The sequence below is a fragment of the Pristiophorus japonicus genome, chromosome 12, assembly GCF_044704955.1.
Source record: "Pristiophorus japonicus isolate sPriJap1 chromosome 12, sPriJap1.hap1, whole genome shotgun sequence".
In the NCBI taxonomy this organism is placed as follows: Eukaryota; Metazoa; Chordata; class Chondrichthyes; family Pristiophoridae; genus Pristiophorus; species Pristiophorus japonicus.
The window spans coordinates 172,519,864-172,543,528 of NC_091988.1; the positions used below are offsets into that span (position 1 = coordinate 172,519,864).

At 49.8% G+C, this 23,665-nt stretch overlaps 1 protein-coding gene across 2 annotated transcripts in view; it reads left to right on the forward strand.

Annotated features, from left to right (window-relative positions):
* Positions 1-23,665, forward strand: part of LOC139277558 (hairy/enhancer-of-split related with YRPW motif protein 1-like) — a 60,284-nt gene that overhangs the window by 12,833 nt on the left and 23,786 nt on the right. Inside the window, exon 1 of one of the 2 annotated variants that reach the window (XM_070896168.1) lies at positions 19,289-19,605. The exons of the other annotated variant lie outside the window; for it this stretch is intronic. The gene's annotated coding sequence lies outside the window, so the exon portion shown is untranslated. Of the gene's footprint in view, positions 1-19,288; positions 19,606-23,665 lie in introns of those variants that run through there. 2 annotated transcript variants of the gene reach the window in all.

The window sequence follows — 23,665 nt, forward strand, 5'->3', positions numbered from 1 at the left end:
CTCTCTCCCACCGCCTCTCTCTCTCCCCGCCGTCCCTCTCTCTCCCCACCGCCTCTCTCTCTCCCCACCACCTCTCTCTCTATCCGCCATCCCTCTCTCTCCCCGCCATCCCTCTCTCTCCCCGCCGACCCTCTCTCTCCCCGCCAGCCCTCTCTCTCCCCGCCGTCCCTCTCTCTCCCCACCACCTCTCTCTCTATCCGCCATCCCTCTCTCTCCCCGCCATCCCTCTCTCTCCCCGCCAGCCCTCTCTCTCCCCACCACCTCTCTCTCTCCCCGCCATCCCACTCTCTCCCCGCCGTCCCTCTCTCTCCCCACCACCTCTCTCTCTATCCGCCATCCCTCTCTCTCCCCGCCATCCCTCTCTCTCCCCGCCGACCCTCTCTCTCCCCACTGCCTCTCTCTCTCCCCGCCGCCCCTCTCTCTCCTGGCCATCCCTCTCTCTTCCCGCCGTCCCTCTCTCTCCTCGCCGCCCCTCTCTCTCCCACCAGCCCTCTCTCTCCCGCCAGCCCTCTCTCTCCCCGCCGTCCCTCTCTCTCCCCACCACCTCTCTCTCTCCCCACCGCCTCTCTCTCTCCCTGGCGGCCTTCTCTCTCCCCGCTGCCTCTCTCTCTCTCCCCGCCGCCTCTCTCTCTCCCCGCCGCCTCTCTCTCTCTCCTGCCATCCTCTCCCTCCCCTCCGTTCCTCTCTCTCCCGCCATCCCTCTCTCTCCCCACCGTCCCTCTCTCTCCCCACCGTCCCTGTCTCTCCCCTCTGTCCCTCTCTCTCCCCTCCGCCTCTCTCTCTCACCTCCGCCCCTCTCTCTCCCGCCGCCCCTCTCTCTCCCCGCTGCCTCTCTCTCTCCCCACCACCTCTCTCTCTCCCCACCGCCTCTCTCTCTCCCTGCCGTCCCTCTCTCTCCCCACCACCTCTCTCTCTCCCCGCCGCCCCTCTCTCTCCCCGCTATCCCTCTCTCTCCCCGCCGCCCCTCTCTCTCCCGCCATCCCTCTCTCTCCCCGCCGTCCCTCTCTCTCCCCACCACCTCTCTCTCTCCCCACCGCCTCTCTCTCTCCCTGGCGGCCTTCTCTCTCCCCGCTGCCTCTCTCTCTCTCCCGCCGCCTCTCTCTCTCCCCCGCCGCCTCTCTCTCTTCCCGCCATCCCTCTCCCTCCCCTCCGTTCCTCTCTCTCCCGCCATCCCTCTCTCTCCCCACCGTCCCTCTCTCTCCCCACCGTCCCTGTCTCTCCCCTCTGTCCCTCTCTCTCGCCTCCGCCTCTCTCTCTCACCTCCGCCCCTCTCTCTCCCGCCGCCCCTCTCTCTCCCCGCTGCCTCTCTCTCTCCCCACCACCTCTCTCTCTCCCCTCCGCCTCTCTCTCTCACCTCCGCCCCTCTCTCTCCCTGCCGTCCCTCTCTCTCCCCACCACCTCTCTCTCTCCACGCCGCCCCTCTCTCTCCCCGCTATCCCTCTCTCTCCCCGCCGCCCCTCTCTCTCCCGCCATCCCTCTCTCTCCCCGCCGCCCCTCTCTCTCCCCGCCATCCCTCTCTCTCCCCACCGCCTCTCTCTCTCCCCACCGCCTCTCTCTCTCCCTGGCGGCCTTCTCTCTCCCCGCTGCCTCTCGCTCTCCCACCGCCTTTCTCTCTCCCTGTCGTCCCTCTCTCTCCCCACCGCCCCTTTCTCTCCCCGCCGCCCCCTCTCTCTCCCCGCTGCCTCTCTCTCTCCCCACCGCCTTTCTCTCTCCCTGTCGTCCCTCTCTCTCCCCACCGCCCCTTTCTCTCCCCGCCGCCCCTCTCTCTCCCCGCCGCCCCTTTCTCTCCCCGCCGCCCCTCTCTCTCCCCGCTGCCTCTCTCTCTCCCCACCGCCTTTCTCTCTCCCTGTCGTCCCTCTCTCTCCCCACCGCCTCTCTCTCTCCCCGCCGCCACCTCTCTCCCCGCCATCCCTCTCTCTCCCCGCCGCCCCTCTCCCGCCATCCCTCTCTCTCCCCGCCGTCCCTCTCTCTCCCCACCGCCTCTCTCTCCCCGCCGCCCCTCTCCCGCCATCCCTCTCTCTCCCCGCCGTCCCTCTCTCTCCCCACCGCCTCTCTCTCTCCCCACCGCCTCTCTCTCTCCCCGCCGCTTCTCTCTCTCCCCGCCATCCCTCTCTCTCCCCACCGCCTCTCTCTCTCCCTGGCTGCCTTCTCTCTCCCCGCTGCCTCTCTCTCTCTTCCCGCCGCCTCTCTTTCTTCCGGTGCCTCTCTCTCTCCCCGTCGCCTCTCTCTCTCCCCGCCATCCCTCTCTCTCCCCTCTGCTCCTCTCTCTCCCCTCCGTCCCTCTCTCTCCCCTCTGTCCCTCTCTCTCCCCCCCGATCCTCTCTCTCCCCTCCATCCCTCTCTCTCCCGCCATCCCTCTCCCCACCGCCTCTCTCTCTCCCCACCGCCTCTCTCTCTCCCTGGTGGCCATCTCTCTCCCCGCTGCCTCTCGCTCTCTCCCCACCGTCCCTCTCTCTTCCGCCATCCCTCTCTCTCCCCACCGCCTCTCTCTTTCCCCGCCGCCCCCTCTCTCCCCGCTGCCTCTCTCTCTCCCCACCGCCTCTCTCTCTCCCCGCCGCCCCTCTCTCTCCCCACCGCCCCTCTCTCTCCCGCCGCACCTCTCTCTCCCCGCTGCCTCTCTCTCTCCCCACCGCCTCTCTCTCTCTCTCCCTACCGTCCCTCTCTCTCCCGCCATCCCTCTCTCTCCCCACCGCCTCTCTCTCTTCCCGCCGCCCCTCTCTCTCCCCGCTGCCTCTCTCTCTCCCCACCGCCTCTCTCTCTCCCCGCCGCCCCTCTCTCTCCCCGCTGCCTCTCTCTCTCCCCACCGCCTCTCTCTCTCCCCGCCGCACCTCTCTCTCCCCGCCGCCCCTCTCTCTCCCCACCGCCTCTCTCTCTCTCTCCCTACCGTCCCTCTCTCTCCCGCCATCCCTCTCTCTCCCCACCGCCTCTCTCTCTTCCCGCCGCCCCTCTCTCTCCCCGCTGCCTCTCTCTCTCCCCACCGCCTCTCTCTCTCCCCACCGCCTCTCTCTCTCCCCACCGCCCCTCTCTCTCCCGCCGCCCCTCTCTCTCCCCGCTGCCTCTCTCTCTCCCCACCGCCTCTCTCTCTCTCTCTCCCCGCCGCCTCTCTCTCTCCCCGCTGCCTCTCTCTCTCCCCGTCGCCTCTCTCTCTCCCCGCCGTCCCTCTCTCCCCTCTGCTCCTCTCTCTCCCCCCGATCCTCTCTCTCCCCTCCATCCCTCTCTCTCCCGCCATCCCTCTCCCCACCTCCTCTCTCTCTCCCCGCCGCCCCTCTCTCTCCCCACCGCCCCTCTCTCTCCCGCCGCCCCTCTCTCTCCCCGCTGCCTCTCTCTCTCCCCACCGCCTCTCTCTCTCTCTCCCCACCGCCTCTCTCTCTCCCTGCCGTCCTTCTCTCTCCCCACCGCCTCTCTCTCTCCCCAGCTCCCCCTCTCTCCCCGCCATCCCTCTCTCTCCCCGCCGCCCCTCTCCCGCCATCCCTCTCTCTCCCCACGGCCTCTCTCTCTCCCTGGCTGCCTTCTCTCTCCCCGCCGCCTCTCTCTCTCCCCGCCGCCTCTCTCTCTCCCCGTCGCCTCTCTCTCTCCCCGCCATCCCTCTCTCTCCCCGCCGCCTCTCTCTCTCCCCGTCGCCTCTCTCTCTCCCGCCGTCCCTCTCTCTCCCCGCCGCCTCTCTCTCTCCCCGTCGCCTCTCTCTCTCCCCGCCATCCCTCTCTCTCTCCTCTGCTCCTCTCTCTCCCCTCCATCCCTCTCTCTCCCCTCTGTTCCTCTCTCTCCCCCCCGATCCTCTCTCTCCCCTCCATCCCTCTCTCTCCCGACATCACTCTCTCTCCCCACCGCCTCTCTCAGTCCCCTCCTTCCCTCTCTCTCCCGCCATGCCTCTCTCTATACACCACCTCTCTCTCTCCCCTCCGTCCCTCTCTCTCCCACCATCCCTCTCTCTCCCCGCTGCCTCTCTCTCTCCCCACCGCCTCTCTCTCTCCCCGTCGTCCCTCTCTCTCCCCTCTGCTCCTCTCTCTCCCCTCCGTCCCTCTCTCTTCCCGCCGTTCCTCTCTCTCCCCGCCACCCCTCTCTCTCCCGCCATCCCTCTCTCTCCCGCCGTCCCTCTCTCTCCCCACCGCCTCTCTTCTCCCCACCGCCTCTCTCTCTCCCTGGCGGCCTTCTCTCTCCCAAATGCCTCTCTCTCTCCCCGCCGCCTCTCTCTCTCCCCGCCACCGCTCTCTCTCCCCGCCGTCCCTCTCTCTCCCCTCCGCTCCTCTCTCTCCCCTCCGTCCCTCTCTCTTCCCGCCGTCCCTCTCCCTCCCCTCCGTCCCTCTCTCTCCCGCCATCCCTCTCTCTCCCCACCGTCCTTCTCTTTCCCCACCATCCCACTCTCTCCCCTCTGTCCCTCTCTCTCCCCTCCGCTCCTCTCTCTCCCCTCCGTCCCTCTCTCTCCCGCCATCCCTCTCTCTCCCCACCGCCTCTCTCTCTCCCCTCCGTCCCTCTCTCTCCCGCCGTCCCTCTCTCTATACACCACCTCTCTCTCTCCCCCCCGCCCCTCTCTCTCTACCCTCTCTCTCCTCGCTGCCCCCTCTCCCCGCCATCCCTCTCTCTCCCCGCCGCCCCCTCTCTCCCCGCCGCCCCTCTCTCCCCTCTACCCCTCTCTCTCCCTGCTGCCCCCTCTCCCCGGCATCCCTCTCTCTCCCCGCTGCCTCTCTCTCTCCTCACCGCCTCTCTCTCTCCCCGCCGCCTCTCTCTCTCCTGCCGCCCCTCTCTCTCCCTGCCGTCCCTCTCTCTCCCCGCTGCCTCTCTCTCCCCGCCGCCTCTCTCTCTCCCCACCGCCTCTCTCTCTCCCCGCCGCCTCTCTCTCTCTCTCCCCGCCGCCCCTCTCTCTCCTCGCCATCCCTCTCTCTCCCCGCCATCCCTCTCTCTCTCCACGCCGTCCCCTCTCTCTCACCGCCATCCCTCTCTCTCCCCTCTGCCCCCCTCTCTCCTCGCCGCCTCTCTCTCTCCCCGCCGCCCCTCTCTCTCCCCTCCACCCCCATCTCTCCCCGCCGCCCCTCTCTCTCCCCCCCGCCCCTCTCTCTCTACCCTCTCTCTCCTCGCTGCCCCCTCTCCCCGCCATCCCTCTCTCTCCCCGCCGCCCCCTCTCTCCCCGCCGCCCCTCTCTCCCCTCTACCCCTCTCTCTCCCTGCTGCCCCCTCTCCTCGCCATCCCTCTCTCTCCCCACTGCCTCTCTCTCCCCGCCACCTCCCTCTCTCTCCCCACTGCCTCTCTCTCCCCGCCGCCTATCTCTCTCGGTCGAGAGGGTTCGTTGGGAGGCTCAGCGCCTTGCGGCTCGTCAGACAACATGGTCAGTTGAGGAACAACGTGACCCCACTTCTGGTTCCAGTTTTGGGCGGGACGCATCACGGGCAAGGTCCGGTGGACACAGGCGCAGAAGGAAGAGAAAAGCGGTAGTACAAATAGTCACTCGGAAATTTAAATAGCTCATCTCCCGGACTGCTGGGATACTCACGATTCCAGGAGACCCCACTCCATGGCCTCAGAAACTGTGGCACATTTTTATTATGATGACCTTGTAATTGTACACTCTAGAGCACTGCTATATTTTTTATTGCTACATTCAGATTTAGGTTACTACCTTTTTCACTAGATTTCATGTGGTTTGACAGACATGTGTCTGAACTTCCTGTTTCGGAGGGTTTTCCGGTGCAGATGCCTAACTTCAGTGTAGTCCCAGTCTTTATAAATAAGTTTAGCTATCTTTACAGCACAAATGTGAATAATAAATAGCATCCGGGAAAAATATGGCAGATCAGTAACATTTACCGGGCACAAATTTCACTTTAATGCAATGCCGCAAACAGACTACACAGGCATTTTCCAATGAGGTGACCAGGTTTTCACCCTATAAAACTGGGACACACATGCAACAAGGCTATTTAAAGTTTATATAGTCCATTGCAGGCACGTGATTGAAGCAATCAATCTGCAGGGAAAGAAACCTTAAAAACAGAGTCAGTTGAGGTAAGTCAAAAGACTTCAAAATAAACTAGAGAGTTAGTTTTGGAAATGTGTGATCATTACTGAATCCTAAGCATACAAACATTTCTGAACATTCATGTTTCTCCTTGATTTCATTGTAACATGAATTTAAATTAATCTCCCTGCCATCTTAAGGCTCTATTTTCACCTCCATTGGACGCCGTTTTTTTGGCGTCTGCTGATTTTTTTTGAGCAATCATGATTTTGCAATTTTGTTCAAAGTTTGTACGCCGGGGGCAACTGTCGGCAGCGTTTTTTTGTGCGCAAGATTTTTTGGCGCAGGTCTGGTTGAAAACTGATTTCCACGCCATTTTTGGCCCTTTAGCTGACTTTGGTCATCCACGATTTTTTTTCATCACAGCGCACAGTGGCCAAAAGCACCGCAAAATAAAGCCATCTGTTAAGTTAAAGAATTGGCGCGGTGCACAAGAGGACAGGAGCGAGGCAATAAAAATACAAAATAAAATTCCTTTTTTTTCCACGGGGAATTCTTTTTGGAGCAAGGGAAGAAGATTTCCGGGCTGAAAGGACTGCTCCCCCGCTGCAATCCTGGGCCATAAGACTGCTCCCCCGCTGTACCCGCTGCAATCCCGGGCAGAATGCCCCTCCCCCGCTCCCCCAGCGAATTAATGGCCTAAATATTTGTCTCAGGCGGTGGCAAAAATGGACGGTATCATATCGGCCGCCCGTTACACGCAATGCCTGATATTTAATTTCTTTCACTGCAATAGAACTGAAGATCAGGCGCTGTGTATAACGGGCAGCCGATCCAATACCGTCACTTTGCGCCGCTGCCTGAGACGAATTTCCAGGCCAATAGGTTTAAATAGCCCAAACTTTAGGGGCACATGTGGAATCTTCAGATGTGCCGCTTTACAACCAGCTTCATTCAGTTAGTTGCAGCAGGTCCATTACAAGCTTTTGAAAGTGATGCTTTACAGGCCTACCGGTTGAAAGAGCTGTGGCAGAGACTGAATAATGTGACATAGAGAAGTGTTGAGACTTCCTGACAAGTTCATTTCCCAGGATACTCTTTTCAAAGCAAAACTGCAGTTCCAGACAATAGCTGCATACACTGTACAAGAGGCCTGTGAGTAGAAGCACGTTGGTTCCTTTTTCACTATGTGTGGGAACTGATAAGAATCTCATTCACTGTTTTTGTATAAACATTGGTGAACAGCACAGTACCTGGCACAGACTGTGATTTTTAGATCAGCCCCCCTCATTGTACAGTTTAATTCCAGGAAAGAAATGATCAGAATCAACCCTAATAACTTACCCCAAAAAAGTTAAACTATCTACAGTAGCCATTATTATAACCAGGCTGATTGACTACCATGCTTTCTTCCCCTGCAGGCAGGCATGATGCTCTGAGCCACTTTCTCCATAATCAGCCAGAGAACTGTTCATATAACGTGTACTCATTTTCATCTCTGCTCCCCCACAACCTCAAGGTGGAATGCCTAACCTCTTGCATCATTATTAGAGCTTCCTCGAAGGCCTGCAAATGAGCGCTATTAGCAGAAACTCCCAATGGTGATTAATTCATCCTCAGCGGGGGCGGGTGGCGGGGGCCGGCCTGCAGTGCAATGTTTTTTAGACGAGCACAGAAGATTGCAGAAACTCGATTTGTGTCGAGTGTAATCAAGGGGTTAGGGGGAGTGGGCAGGAAAGTGGAATTGAGTCCATGATCGGATCAGCCAAGATCGTATTAAATGGCGGAGCAGGCTCGAGGGGCCGTATGGCCTGCTCCTGCTCCTATTTCTTATGCTTCTTATTATCCATCAGTGTTCTGTCTGAGAACTGACCAAACTCATTGTTGGGGTCGAGTTTCCGCTCGGTTGTGCTGGTTGTTTTGCCGCAATTTGCCGGAAATTGACGTAACCCGCGTAAAAGACTGTGGAATATTAAGTGCAAATTACACTCAGCGCAAATTGAGTTTCTGCAATCTTCTGTGCTTGTCTAAAAAACTAGAAGCCAGCCCCACCTACAAAACTGCCCCCCCCTCCCCCTCAGGATGAATTACTCACCATTGGGAGTTTTTGCTAATAGCGCTCATTTGCAGGCCTTCGAGGAAGCTTGAATAATTAAGCTGGTTCTTTTGGCCGCAAGGGCCATAATAGGCATGTTTTAAAAGCTTTTGAATGTAATTTTAAAATATTTTCTAAGAAACTGACTACTGTACCCTAATATAACTAGCAAATGGTTCTGTTTTTTTTGTCATTTTCAGTCATTTAAAATCAGGTTACTCACAGGTAGTGAATTGACACTGATTAAAAATGCTTATTTTTTGTGATAAACCCATTTCCAATTGTATTAATCAAACTGTGCCAAGTTACCACTCTGAAATATAGCAAGGAATATTTTTAAACCAAATTTATTTTTAAAATTATGTTTTAAAGCACTGTCCGATTGCACTGGTTCATGGCAGAGTTTGTATTCAGCGAAATGCAAATGAGTTTGAGCGTAAATTCAAGAAAAACAAACACCTCAAAACTACAACAACAACAACTTGTATTTGATTGGCGCCTTTAAAGTAGTGAGATGTCCCAAAGCATTTAACAGGAGTATTATGTGACAAAGAAATTTGACACTGAGCCACATAAGGGGAAATTAGGGCAGATGACCAAAAACTTGGTCAAAGAGGTAGGTTTTAAGAAGTGTCTTGAAGGAGGAAAGCGAGGTAGAGAGACAGAGAGGTTTAGGCAGGGAATTCCAGAGCTTAGGGCCTAGGCAACAGAAGGCACGGACACCAACAGTTGAGCGATTACAATCAGGGATGCTCAAGAGGACAGAATTAGAGGAGCGCAGACATCTCTGGGGTTGTGGGGCTGGAGGAAATAACAGAGATAGGGAGGGGCGGGGCCATGGAAGGATTTGAAAACAGAAATGAGAACTTTGAAATCGAGGCATTGCTTAACCGGGAGCCAATGTAGGTCAACAAGCACAGGGTGAGCGGGACTTGGTGCGAGTTAGGACATGGGCAGCCTTGTTTTGGATCACCTCTAGTTTACGTAGGATAGAATGTGGGAGACCAGCCAGGAGTGCATTGGAATAGTCAAGTCTAGAGATAAGAAAAGTATAGATGAGGGCTTCAGCAGTGAATGAGCTGAGTCAATGGCGGAGATAGACAATGTTATGGAGGTGGAAATAGGTGGTCTTAGTTATGCTGGTCGATAGCTCATTTCAGAATCAAAAATGACACCAAGGTTGCGAACAGTCTGGTTGAGCCTCAGACAGAAGTTGGGGAGAGGGATGGAGTCAGTGGTTAGGGAACAGAGTTTGTGGCGGGGACCGAAAACAATGTCTTCGGTCTTCCCAATATTCAATTGGAGAAAATTTCTGCTCATCCAGAACTGGATGTCGGACAAGCAGTCTGACAATTTAGAGAGCGAGGAGGGGCCGAGAGAAGTGGTAGTTGTGTATGGAGAAAGAGTCAGACTGAACACTGTAAGCTCAAAGTAAAGTGTGACCTTAGTCTTTTATTGCAGGTCTCCAGAGTGACTCTCCAACCTGTGAAGCCTCCTTAAATACCTGTGCTCCCAAGGGATTATGGGATCCTTTGGGACTCCAGGGGATGAGCCCTCAGGTGGCTGTGCAGAGTAAATACAAGTCCACATATATAACAACACTCCCCGCGCCCCCCCCCCCCCACCCCCTAAAGTCAATAGTATGACTATTTACAATGTGAGTCGATCTGGGGCCCTTCTTGCCCTGGTTGATCGTCTCGGTGTGAAAGCTGGTGTTGTTGCATCATTTGTTGGGCCCTCGCTGGGCTGCTGTGCAGCTGGCCTTTCTGGGCTGCCTGGTGTGTTGGTCTCTGCTGGGCTGCTGTGGATGATGGATTCTGCTTCGTTGTCAACCGTGATGCCGGTTGCCACTGGTGTGTATGTTGAGGGATCAAAAAAGGTAGGGTCCAAGGTGGGTTGCTCAGGATAGTCCGTGAATCTGAGTTTGATTTGGTCCAAGTGTTTCCGGTGAATGAGTCCATTTGAAAGTTTGACCCGAAACACCCTGCTCCCCTCTTTGGCCACGACAGTGTCAGGAAGCCACTTGGGACCTTGTCCATAATTTAATACAAATGCAGGATCATTGATTTCAATCTCGCATGACACATTTGCGCTATCATGGTATGCACTTTGTTGAAGCTGCCTGCTCTCTACCTGTTCATGTAGATCAGGGTGAACTAACGAGAGCCTTGTCTTAAGTGCTCTTTTCATGAGCAGTTCAGCAGGTGGGATCCCAGTGAGTGAGTGGGGTCTCGTGCGTTAGCTAAGCAGGACTCGGGATAGGCGAGTCTGCAGTGAACCTTCAGTTACCCTCTTCAAGCCTTGCTTGATGGTTTGCAATGCTCTCTCTGCCTGACCATTGGACACTGGTTTAAACGGGGCAGATGTGACATGTTGGATCCCGTTGCGGGTCATGAATTCTTTGAGCTCAGCACTTGTAAAACATGGTCCGTTGTCGCTCACCAGGACATCGGGTAAGCCGTGTGTGGCAAACATGGCCTGCAGGCTTTCAGTAGTGGCAGCGGACGTGCTAGCCGACATTATCTCACATTTAATCCACTTGGAGTACGCGTCTACAACCACAAGGAACATTTTACCCAAGAACTGGTCTGCATAGTCGACGTGTATCCTAGACCACGGTTTGGAGGGCCAAGACCATAAACTTAGTGGTGCCTCCCTGGGTACATTGATTAACTGCGAGCATGTATTACATCTGTGAACGCAGGACTCTAAGTCCGCATCGATACCGGGCCACCACACGTGGGATCTGGCTATCGCTTTCATCATTACGATGCTTGGTGGGTACTGTGGAGGTCATTGATGAAGGTGTCTCTGCCCTTCTTGGGGATCACTACTCGATTACCCCACAGAAGGCGGTCTGCCTGTATAGACATTTCATCTTTGCGCCGCTGGAACAGCTTTATCACTTCCTGCATTTCCACTGGGACACTGGACCAGCTCCCGTGAAGCACGCAGCTTTTGACTAGAGATAATAAGGGGTCCTGGCTTGTCCAGGTTTTGATCTGCCAGGCAGTGACGGGTGATTGCTCACTCTCAAATGCTTCCATAACCATGGCTAGATCTGCAGGCTACGCCATTTCCATCCCCGTGGTGGGCAATGGCAGCCTACTGAGAGCATTGGCGCAGTTTTCTGTGCCTGGCCTGTGGCGGATGGCGTAGTTGTATGTGAGTGATTGCCCATCTCTGGATATGGGCCGATGCGTTGGTATTTATCCCTTTACTCTCAGAAACAGGGATATAAATGGCTTATGGTCAGTTTCCAATTCGAATTTTAGCCCAAACAGGTATTGATGCATTTTCTTTACCCCATATACACACGCTAATGCTTCTTTTTCAATCATGCTGTAGGCTCTGTCAGCCTTAGACAGACTCCTGGATACATAAACAACCGGTTGCAGTTTCCCCAAATCATTAGCTTGTTGCAATACACACCCGACGCCATATGATGATGCATCACATGCTCGTACCAAATGCTTACATGGATCATACAACAGAAACAATTTTTTTGAGCATAACAATGTTCTCACTTTTACAAAGGCATTTTCTTGTCTTTTGCCCCAAACCCATTCGCCCCCTTTTTGTAGTAAGACATGTAGTGGTTCTAGCAAGGTGCTGAGACCTGGTAAGAAGTTACCAAAGTAGTTCAGGAGTCCCAGAAATGGCCGCAGCTCCATCACATTCTGTGGCCTCGGTGCGTTCTCGATTGCCTCCGTCTTCGCGTTGGTGGGCCTGATGCTGTCCACCGCAATCCTCCTTCCCCGGAACTCCACTTTAGGCCCCAGGAAAACACACTTTGAACGTTTTAACCTGAGCCCCACATGGTTGAGTCGACTAAGAACCTCCTCCAGGTTCTGCAGTTGCTCGATTGTGTTCCGACCTGTGACCAAGATGTTGTCCTGGCAGACCACAGTGTGCGAGACCGACTTCAGTAAACTTTCCATGTTTCTCTGGAATATCGCGGCCGCTGATCGGATTCCAAACGGGCATCTGCTATAAACAAAAGACCTTTGTGCGTATTGATGCAGGCGAGGGTCTTTGATGATTCCTCCAGTTCCTGTGTCATGTAGGCTGAAGTCAGATTCAGCTTCGTGAACGTCTTTCCTTCCGCCAGCATTGAACATAAGAACATAAGAACATAAAAATTAGGAACAGGAGTAGGCCATCTAGCCCCTCGAGCCTGCTCTGCCATTCAATAAGATCATGGCTGATCTGGCCGTGGACTCAGCTCCATTTACCCGCCCGCTCCCCGTAACCCTTAATTCCCTTATTGGTTAAAAATCGCAAAGAGGTCGTCGGACTTTGGTAGTGGGTATTGGTCCTGCAGGGAGAAACGATTGATAGTTACTTTGTAATCGCCACAGATTCTGACGGTGCCATCTCTCTTGAGGACTGGAACAATAGGACTGGCCCACTCGCTGAACTCGATCGGTGAAATGATGCCCTCTCTTTGCAGCCGGTCTAGCTCGATTTCTACCCTTTCTCTCATCATGTACGGTACTGCTCTCGCCTTGTGATGGATGGGTCGCGCCCCCGGAATTAGGTGGATCTGCACTTTTGCTCCGTGGAATTTTTCGATGCCTGGTTCAAACAGCGAAGGAAATTTGTTTAAGATCTGGGCACACGAAGTGTCGTCAGCGGGCGATAGCGCTCAGACGTCGTCCCAGTTCCAACGTATCTTTCCCAGCCAGCTCCTGCCGAGCAGTGTGAGGCCATCGCCCAGTACCACCCAGAGTGGTAGCTTGTGCACTGCTCCATCGTAGGAGATCTTTATGGTAGCACTGCCGATTACAGGAATCAGTTCTTTAGTGTAAGTTCTTAATTTTGTGCGAACTGGAGTTAATACTGGCCTTGAGGCCTTGCTGCACCACAACCTTTCGAAAGTTTTTTTGCCCATGATGGACTGGCTCCATTGACACCGGGAGTCCATTTAGTTCAACATTCAGCATTATCGGGGGACAATTCGTGGTGAATGCGTGCACCCCATGTACCTCTGCCTCTTCAAACTGAGGCTCTGGTTCGTCGTGAACCTCCGTGGATCTGTCCTCCTCTGCAACATAGTGGTTTGCAGGTTTAACAGGCTTTGCAGCTCACCTGCACACTCGTTGGAGGTGTCCCATTGTTCCACAGCCCTTGCAAACGTACTCTTTGAATCGGCATGAATGGTACCGATGATCACCCCCCGCAGTGCCAACAAGGTGTTAATGGCCTTGCATTCATCATCCTTGATGGTGGACTCTGAGTCATTTGAGGATGTGTATCTGCAGGTGTGTATGACCTGCCCTGTACGTTACGATTTGAAAACAACATCACTTTGTTCACAATACTTGTAGCAGCACTTGTGTATTGAGAGCTTTGCTTCGTATTGTCACTGGTGGCAATGAACGCCTGGACTATCGCTATGGCCTTACTCAAGGTTAGGGTTTCTACAGTCAAAAGTTTGCGAAGTATGGTTTCGTGCCGAATGCCAAGTACGAAAAAGTCTCTGAGCATGTGCTCCAAATGTCCTTCAAATTCGCAATGTCCTGCAAAGCATCTTAGTTCGGTGATGTAACTCACCACTTCCTGGCCTTCAGACCTTTTGTAGGTGTAGAACCGGTACCTCGCCACCAGAACGCTTTCCTTCGGGTTCAAATGCTCTCGGACCAGTGTGCACAAATCATCGTATGATTTCTCCGTGGGTTTCGCTGGAGTGAGCAGATTCTTCATGAGGCCATACGTTGGTACCCCACAGACAGTGAGGAGGATTGCCCTTCATTTGGCTGCGCTCTCTTCCCCATCTAGCTCGTTGGCCATAAAGTCTTGGTCAAGTCACCCCACAAAATTTTCCCAATCATCTCCCTCCGAAAATTCCTCCAAGATGCCCACTGTTCTCTGCATCTTTGGGTTCGCTATCTGTACCTCATCGCCAGTTGTTGTGTATGGAGAAAGAGTCAGACTGAACGCTGTGAGCTCAAAGTAAAGTGTGACCGTAGTCTTTTATTGCAGGTCTCCAGAGTGCCTCTCCAACCTCCTTAAATACCTGTGAATCCTCCTTAAATACCTGTGCTCCCAAGGGATTATGGGATCCCTTGGGACTCCAGGGGATGAGCCCTCAGGTGGCTGTGCAGAGTAAATACAAGTCCACATATATAACAGTAGTGAGATAGAGCTGGGTGTCATCAGCGTACAGGTGCAAACTGATGCTGTGTTTTCGGATGATGTCACCAAGGGGCACCATGTAGATGAGAAATAGGAGGGGGTCGAGGATCAATCCTTGGACAACAGAGGTAACGATGCGGGGGTAGGAAGAGAAGCCATTGCAGATGATTCTCTGGCTACGATTAGATAGATAAGAATGTACCAGAGGAGTGCAGTTCCACCCAGCTGGATGATGGTGGAGAGGCGTTGGGGAAGGATACAGTGGTCAACTGTGTCAAAGGCTGCTGACAAGTCAAGAAGAATGAGGAGGGATAGTTTGCCTTTGTCACAGTCACAAAGGATGTCATTTGTGACTTTGATGAGAGCCGTTTCTTTACTGTAGCAAGCGTGGAATCCAGTTTGGAGGGGTTCAAAATGGAATTGCGGGAAAGATGGGCACGGATTTGGGAGGCGACAACACATTCAAGGACTTTGGAGAGGAAAGGGAGGTTGGAGATAGGCCAGTAGTTTGCAAGAATGGTGGGGTCTTTTGCCCGCAATTCTGGGCACAATTTTTGCCCGGATATCTGATTGCGCCCAAAGCGGAAACTCTACCCCATTGTAATTATGCAAAAGAGTTCAAATAGTGCACAATCTTTGCGGTCAGACAAGCCGTTAAAGCTATTTTTAACAACCTATTCTTCATCTCCCTCTGCCACCTTCTTTATTAAAATACTTCTTGTGTTCAAAGTAACGAGTTGGTTGGTTTGAAGATTTGCTCCATAACGTCCAAACTTATCAGCAAAATGATACTGTTTCATGTATTGTTCACTTATCAACTGGTCAGCAAGTGCGATCAGTGACAAGATCAATGGGTTTGAGGACTGGCAGGGCCAACGTACATGGTAGGGGAAACAGCAGGATCAGCACTTCGGAAACCAGCCGATCTACTGGGTCAAACACTGAATCTGCGCAACCTGTTAAAACCTGAGCTGCTGGCCCCAACTCAGAAACCAACAATGCTATCTTTATTCCAAAGATAAGAGCCCAATGTCACAAAAGCTTGCTCCACTTTTTCCACCTTTGGTCCTTGGGATTTTCTCTGATCCTTCCCACTCCAGCATCAAACTCTTGACCGCGCGGCACATCCTAATTGTCAGCTTTGGCTTTCAGGTCCCGCTGTCTCTGCCCCTCTAGTTTTAGGTCATGGGCACCACTCTGCCACTTCCAATTTTTGTACCCTGAATACATTCCATCCCGCCCTCAAATACCTTGGTGCTTCCATTTCAAGCTACAGGCCTCTACTTCTACCCAGCCCCATACCCATGTTCACATACCTGTATGTTGCAATGGTTCTCAGATATGCCAATACCGCTCAGGGCTGCTGCTAGTCTGTGTTAATAGCTCCATCCTTCGGTAGACTTTGTCACCCCCCCCCCCTTACTAATGTGCATTACAGCATCTCCCAGATCATTTCTCCTCACCAAGCTCAGGTCCTTGTCCACCCCAGATCTCCAAATCCAACAAGGACATTTCATCTTTTATCTTGCCATAGCTTTTTAAAAAAATGTTTAAGATACATATTCATTAACTCAGTAAAGAAATGTGAGATGCTTTCACATAGAATGAGTGAGAAGAGACAGGTGGAAGGACTGATCCAAAGAAAGATTGAAAAAAGAGTTAAAGACAGAAAGGTATAGAGACAGTAATGAGAGAAAGGACATAGAAACATAGAAAATAGGTGCAGGAGTAGGCCATTTGGCCCTTCGAGCCTGCACCACCATTCAATAAGATCATACAGAGAGAAAAAGGAAAAACTGGACAATAACCAGGAAGAAAGACACAGGGAAGGGCAAAGAACAAGTTGAAATTGGAAGAGAAACACAGTTATAGGAAAGGCAACCCCATTTTTAATCACTATTTTTGTCCATGACCAACAGCAAGGGAGATCAATTAGTTGTAGTGTAAATAGTTGTGCGAGGTCAGCAATTCCTACCTGTAAATATTCTCAGAGAAGAATTGGCACCTTAGGTCACTTATTTTAGACTCTGGAAAACCTTCTACCGCAATCTAACTATTTTCAGTTTGGTTTATGCAATGTTGATGTTTGATACCCTTCCAGTTATCTGTTGTCAGTTGGATTAATGCCACATAGAGAATAAAACATTGCCCAATTATATTAATACTGTAAGTAATTTTACCCAAGTAAAAATATAACCTGGGACGGGGGGGAAATGAGCAACTTAATGAGTTTTCTGTAGTTAAAATATAACTGGGTGGGAATGGTCAGAGAATTGCCATTCATTTTAGGCTAGTGGGATTTAGCCATGACATCAGTGCACCTGTGCTGTTATTTGGGCTCTGTACTGGTGTGAATCCCAGACTGAGCGCTGAAATATGTCACAACTAATTTGGAATGTGGCAGTTTCCCAGGGTTAGTTTACAACCTGATTTCAGACTAATTCCAACTTACAAAGAAAGTCATGTTCTTTTGGTTAGTTTGTCACAGTCTTAGTGGAGCTCAGACATTCAGCATATACATTCCTTGTTATATATGCTCTGAAAAACTGGTAAGTTTATCACTATTGATTTAGATCCTATAGACTGTCGTTTTGAGGCTATTTAATTGGTGATTTTTCACAGCAACTAACCAAAAATGATAATAACTGGAATTTTAGGGAATTTTCGATACTATGGTTGGATGCAGGGTATATGTGTCTGAGGAGGCGGGGGTGGAAATGGTTTCAGTAAAAGTGAATTTCTATGGAAATTATTTCAAATCCATAGAATCAAAAAGGGGGTCAGTGGTTTATCGCCACTGTACAAATGGCATAAAATATTTGGTTCACTGTTGCTTTCTAGTTTCTATTGATGGTGAAGTTGTTGACTGCTTGTGTGTGGGAACCAGACCTGTGAGGTAAGACAGCAAAGAATGGTTCCAACGAAACATGAAACAGACACCTATCAAACAGTGTGTTGTAGTATTGAAGATGGACTGGTTAGAATTAGGTCAGCCCTGTGGGGATGAACACATCATAAAACAATGAAGCTTGTGTTGCAAATTCATGTTTTTTCTTGAGGGGGTCATATCAATCAGCATTAAGATAAGGAAATTGAACTTCCAGCGACTGAACTGGATAATTTTCTCTGGATAGAGCCTTTATGTATTCCTTGTAAAGTTGCATTTCACGACTGTTGGACTTAAGTGAAATAAAAACAGAAAATACATAGCTGTAAATTTAAACACAGGGTTGTGTTTTGGGTAACTTGTATTTTCTCTTTATATCTTTCATTGCAACTGAAAATGAAAAGATAAGGAAGCATTTTAGTGCATTTGGAAAAATAGAGAGAAAAAGGGAGTGTAGAAATAACAGATGCTCCATCACAGAGAGAAAGGTAATGGCTAAATGACCTGCAAACTGTTTAATAGAAAACTGTTAGATGAAGCACTAAAGTATGGCGGAGAAGCACTATTGGCACGAATGCATGACCTCATCTCTCTTATCTGGAAGGAGGAGAGCATGCCGGGAGATCTCAGAGATGCTATAATTGTGACAATCTTCAAAAAAGGGGACAAGTCCAACTGCGGCAACTACAGAGGAATCTCCCTGCTGTCGGCCACTGAGAAAGTCATCTCTAGAATCCTCCTCAATCGTCTTCTCCCTGTGACTGAAGAGCTCCTCCCAGAGTCACAATGCAGATTCCGTCCACTAAGGGGTACAACGGTCATGATCTTCACTGCGCAACAACTACAAGAGAAATGCAGGAAACAGCACCAACCCATGTACATAGCCTTCTTTGACCTCACAAAGACCTTTGACACTATCAACTGTGAGGGACTAGGGAGTGTCCTCCTCCGTTTCGGCTGACCCCAAAAGTTTGTCACCATCCTCCGCCTGCTCCACGACGACATGCAGGCCGTGATCCTAACCAATGGATCCACCACAGACCCAATCCATGTCCAGACCGGGGGTCACGCAGGGCTGCGTCATCGCACCAACGCTCTTCTCAATCCTCCTCGCTGCAATGCTCTATCTCACTCTCAACAAACTCACCGCTGGAGTGAAACTAAACTACAGAACCAATGGGAACCTGTTCAACCTTCGTCACCCCCAGGCTAGATCCAAGGTCATCTCATCTTCTGTCATCGAACTACAGTATGCGGACGATACTTGCGATTACGCACATTCAGAGGAGAAAATAAAATTGGAAATGCAGGATGTCTGAAGTGAAAGAAGGAACTTGCATTTATATGGCATGTTTCACATTCTCTTTAAAGCCAATGAATTGCACTTGAAGTGCTGTAATCTGCAAGGCTATGGACTAAGAGCTGGAAAGTGGGATTGTGCAAGATAGCCCCTTTTGGGCCGGCACAGACACGAAGGGTTGAATGGCTTCCTTCTGTGCCATAAATTTCTATGATTCTATAAATTACAATTTGTGCACAGCAAGATCGCACAAATAGCAAATGAGATAAATGACCAGTTAATCTAATTTGATGGCATTGGTTGAAGGATAAATGTTGGCCAGGATATTCCTCTTCAAATATTGCCATGGGATCTTTTACATCCACCTTGGCAGGCAGATAGTACAGGGTACATCGGTTTAACATCTCATTTGCAAACCAGCACCTCCAACAATACAGTGCTTCCTCAGTACTGAATTGAATTGATGGCCTAGATTATGAGCTCAGATCCTGATGCATGGACAAAGAAATTTCAAATAAACTCATTGTATGCTAATGCCATACACAGCTATTTCAAGGCCTTAATTAAATTACACTCCATAATTTGCTCTATGTTCCTCGAGTTGTGCTTATTTTACAGTTATTAAAAAGAGAACAGGTTGGGAAGTAAAAGAGCTGGAGCGGTGTACCACTTCAACCTCCAGCGCGAGCTGCTCCAAGTGTGCGACGATTTTGAGATGGGCGACTGGGTGACATCATCAAAACCCTGGTCGCCGTTTTGGAGCACGGGCAGGAACATTGGCAGGACCCAGGTACAGAGGAGTGGGAAGGTCGGGGCGGATGAGTGGCGAGTGTTTGTGGCAAGATGCGGTGAATGTTATGGCGCAGGAGTGGCGAGAGATCGTAGCGGAGGTGAGACAGATGAGAGTACGGGGCCCAGAAGGACCGAGGGCCCAGGGGAAGCACGGGCCAGTCCACACTGCAATATACGTGTGCGCTAGGTCTGTGCAGCAGAGCAGGTCTCCAGTTGTCTTGGTTAATCCTTGTCACCGGAACAAGACCTAGCTTTGTCAAGCCGTGTGGTGGCTGGTGTGCAACAGTCACCACACATTAAAAAAATTAATGCACAGGCATCTTCCACCCCCTCAATTAGAGTTCAGGACTGGAACATCAGGTCCTTCCTCGAAACACCTGCGAACTCGTGGAAGCAAGTCATCCTCGTTCAAGGGACCGCCTATGACGATGACAGTTATTAAGGTAAATAATTTTGGAACAGAGAAAGCTAAGAGGAGAATTGATAGTGTTTAAATTCATGAAGGATGAAGACAGAGTAAATAAATAGAAACTGTAGATCGCTGACCTACATTGGGTTCCGGTTAAGCAACACCTCGATTTCAAAATTCTAATCCTTATTTTCGAATTGCTCCATGGCCTTGCCCCTCCCTATCTCTGTAATCTCCTCCAGCCCCACAACCCCCGAGATGTCTGCATTCCTCTAATTCTGCCCTCCTGTTCATCCCTGATTATAATCACTCAATCATTGGTGGCCGTGCCTTCTGTTGCCTACGCTCCAAGAGCACACACACACACAAGAAATAGGAGTAGGCCATTTGACCCCTCGAGCCTACTCCACCACTTAATAAGATCATGGCTGATCTGATCATGGACTCAGTTCCACTGCTCTGCCCGCTCCCCACAACCCTTTATTCCCTTATTGCTCAAAAGTCTGACTCTCTCCGCCTTAAATATATTCAATGATCCAGCCTCCACAGTTCTCTAGGGCAGAGAATTCCACAGATTTGCAATCCTCTGAGCAAAGAAATTCCTCCTCATCTCAGTTTTAAATGGGCGGCCCCTTATTCTGAGACTATGCCCCCTAGTTTTAGTTTACCCTATGAGTGGAAATACTCTCTGCATCCAACTTGTCGAGCCCCTCATTATTTTCTGTTTCGAAAAGATCACCTCTCATTCTTCTGAACTCCAATGAATATCGTCCCAACCTACTCAACCTATCTTCATAAGTCAACCCCCTCATCTCTGGAATCAACCTAGTGAACCTTCTCTGAACATCATCCAATGCAAATATATCCTTCCTTAAATACGGAGACCAAAACTGCATGCAGTACTCCAGGTGTGGCCTCACCAATACCCTGTACAGTTGTAGCAGGACTTCTCTGCTTTTATACTCTATCCCCCTTGCAATAAAGGCCAACATTCCATTTGCCTTCCTGATTACTTGTTGTACCTGCATACTAACTTTTTGTGTTTCATGCACAAGGACCCCCAGGTTCCTCTGTACTGCAGCACTTTGCAATTTTTCTCTATTTAAATTATAATTTGCTTTTCTATTTTTTCTGCAAAAGTGGATAACCTCACATTTTCCTACATTATACTCCCATCTGCCAAATTTTTGCCCACTCCCTTAGCCTGTCTATATCCCTTTGCAGATTTTTTGTGTCCTCCTCACAATTTGCTTTCACACCCATCTTTATATCATCAGCAAACTTGGCTACATTACACTTGGTCTCTTCATCCAAGTCATTAATATAGATTGTAAATAGTTGAGGACCCTGCACCAATCCCTGTGGCACCCCACTAGTCATGTTTGCCAACCGGAAAATGACCCGTTTATCCCGACTCTCTGTTTTCTGTTAGTTAGCCAATCCTCAATCCATGTTAATATATTATCTCCAACCCCGTGAACTTTTATCTTGTACAGTAACCTTTTATGTGGCACCTTATCGAATGCCTTCTGGAAATCCAAATACACCACATCCACTGGTTCCCCCTTATCCATCCTGCTCATTACATTCTCAAAGAACTTCAGCAAATTTGTCAAACATGATTTCCCTTTCATAAAATCATGCTGACTCTGCTTGATTGAATTATGCTTTTCCAAATGTCCTGCTACTGTTTCCTTAATAATGGACTCCAGCATTTTCCCAACGACAGATGTTAGGCTAGCCGGTCTATAGTTTCCTGCTTTCTGTCTGCCTGCTTTTTTCAATAGGGACATTACATTTGCGGTTTTCCAAACCGTTTTCCAAGCTCTGGAACTCCCTGCCTAAACCTCTCTGCCTCTCGACCTCTCTTTCCTCCTTCAAGACGCTCCTTAAAACTCTTTGACCAAGCTTTTGGTCACCTGTGCTAATTTCTACTTGTGCAACTCAGTGTCAAATTTTTATCGCAGCTTCCTGTTAAGAGCCTTGAGATGTTTCACTACGTTAAAGGCACCATATAAATACAAGTTGTTGTTGTTGTTTCTAATGGCTGAAGGGTTGATATTGAGAGTGCCCAGATTTAAGGTGATTGACAAAAGAACCAGAGGCGACATGAGGGGAAACTTTTTTACGCAACGAGTGATTAGGATTTGGAATGCACTGTTTGATAGGTGGATACAGATTCAATAGTAGCCTTCAAAAGTGAATTGTATAAATACTTGATGAAGAAAAAATTGGAGCGATATGGGGAAAGAATGAGGGAGTGGGACCAACTGGATTGCTCTTTGAAAAAGCCGCGCACATGCGATGGGCTGAATAGCCTCCTTCTGTGCTGTATTATTCTATGATTCGAAGAAGAGTCTTTAAGCAGAAGCAATGACCTTTAAGCAGGCCTTTTTCAATCAGATAATGCACTTAATTTTCCTCTTACTGCACTTATTGCGTAACTATCTACAGGCCGTCTACATTACTGACTTTCATTAACAACGTAAATTTTCCACAGTATTGACCAAATGTTACTATGCAGCTGCTTCCTTCTGCATATTCTTAAAAATGTGAATGAACCATTTACTTTGCCGATTAGATTAGAAGTCTGCATTCCCTGATCATAGATTAGAGCAAATTTAACTGACAATTAAGTGAATCACAAGACATCTACAAACATGACCTTGTAAGTACTTTGCTGATGCCATGCTTATATCTTTGGCCAAACAAAATGAGGTAGAAATTTGTCGACGCCAGTTTAAAGGGTGCAAAGGTAACAATATAGTTGTAACGCGCACATGACCTAAGAGACCAGTGGTCTGTTGGTAATTGGGCCTCAGGTCTCCTCTATATAATCAGGGTGTGCTGCAACGAGGTCCAATCTCTATCCCATGTGGGCCCCACCAGCACACTGGGACATAGAAAAGTACAGGATTGGAAAAGACTATGCTGTCAATTTCTGGTCAGTTCCAAAAACTGATACCCTTCAATTGCCCATTCTCTCAAATATACTTTCAATTCTCCCTTAAATTTTCCATTCTATACTTCTACTGCCTCCATGGGCAGTCCATTTCCTATACTCATTAAGCTCCTTGTAAAGCTGTCTTTGCCCCTTTCTTCTAAATTTGAAATATGTCACTGATTTTAGAATCTGTGAAAAACTTGGAACATCATATTATTGGGATTCAATTTACCTTTTGCTTAAGAATCTTGAATAATTTCTCCCTTGAACTTTCTTTTCTACAGAGTAAACAAGCACAGGCTCTTATACCTCTCCTCCTATCTCAGATACCTTAAGCTAAGTATCAGTTTGGTTGTTCTTTGTTAACTTGTGAGACCGAAGGCAACAACAAATGATCTTTCCTCGGAACTGCATATAAGTGTGAATGAAAAATCAGGAGAAATATTACAACAGTTGAGTTAGATCGCCATTTGTAGTAAGCATTGTAACAATCCATTAGCTCTAATCTAGCTGACAGATTAATACTTTATAGTTATTGCTATTTACAGGTAAAACAAGCCTGTCACCTATTTTTTAAAAGCACTAATACCTGAAATGGACCTTTGTGAGCTGCACATAAATAAAGAATAAGTTCAGAACACAAGAAGCGTTACCATTGCCGTGCTAGTATTCTAAAGGCACCACTTTGTGAAGTGAAGGAGAAGTCTACATTTCTTTCCAACCTGGACAACTACCAGGTGAGAAATGCTGTACCATGAAGGTTAAACTATTTTAGCTCCTACCCTATAGTTTTGCATGATCTTTCTCACATTAATGACATAAGCAAATATTCATAAGACAAATTTCAAAACCATTAACCTATGTGAATTTACAGTAATGATACATTTGCCAGGCGGTAGAATCAAACTTGTCCTAATCAATAACATAATGAGAACCATGATATTCAAAGATAAATGGAATTTGGGGTTTTAGAAATTAGACATATTGAATATAAAAGCAACAAAGTGTTTTTGAATTTGTACAAGACAAGTTGGAGCTTTGCGTGCAGTTCTGGGGAATCTATTTTGGAGGGCAACTTTCAGACTTGATTATTCAAATGTTCTGCTTGCTGAATTGTCCAAAATGCAGCTGTCCACATGTTGTCCCACAT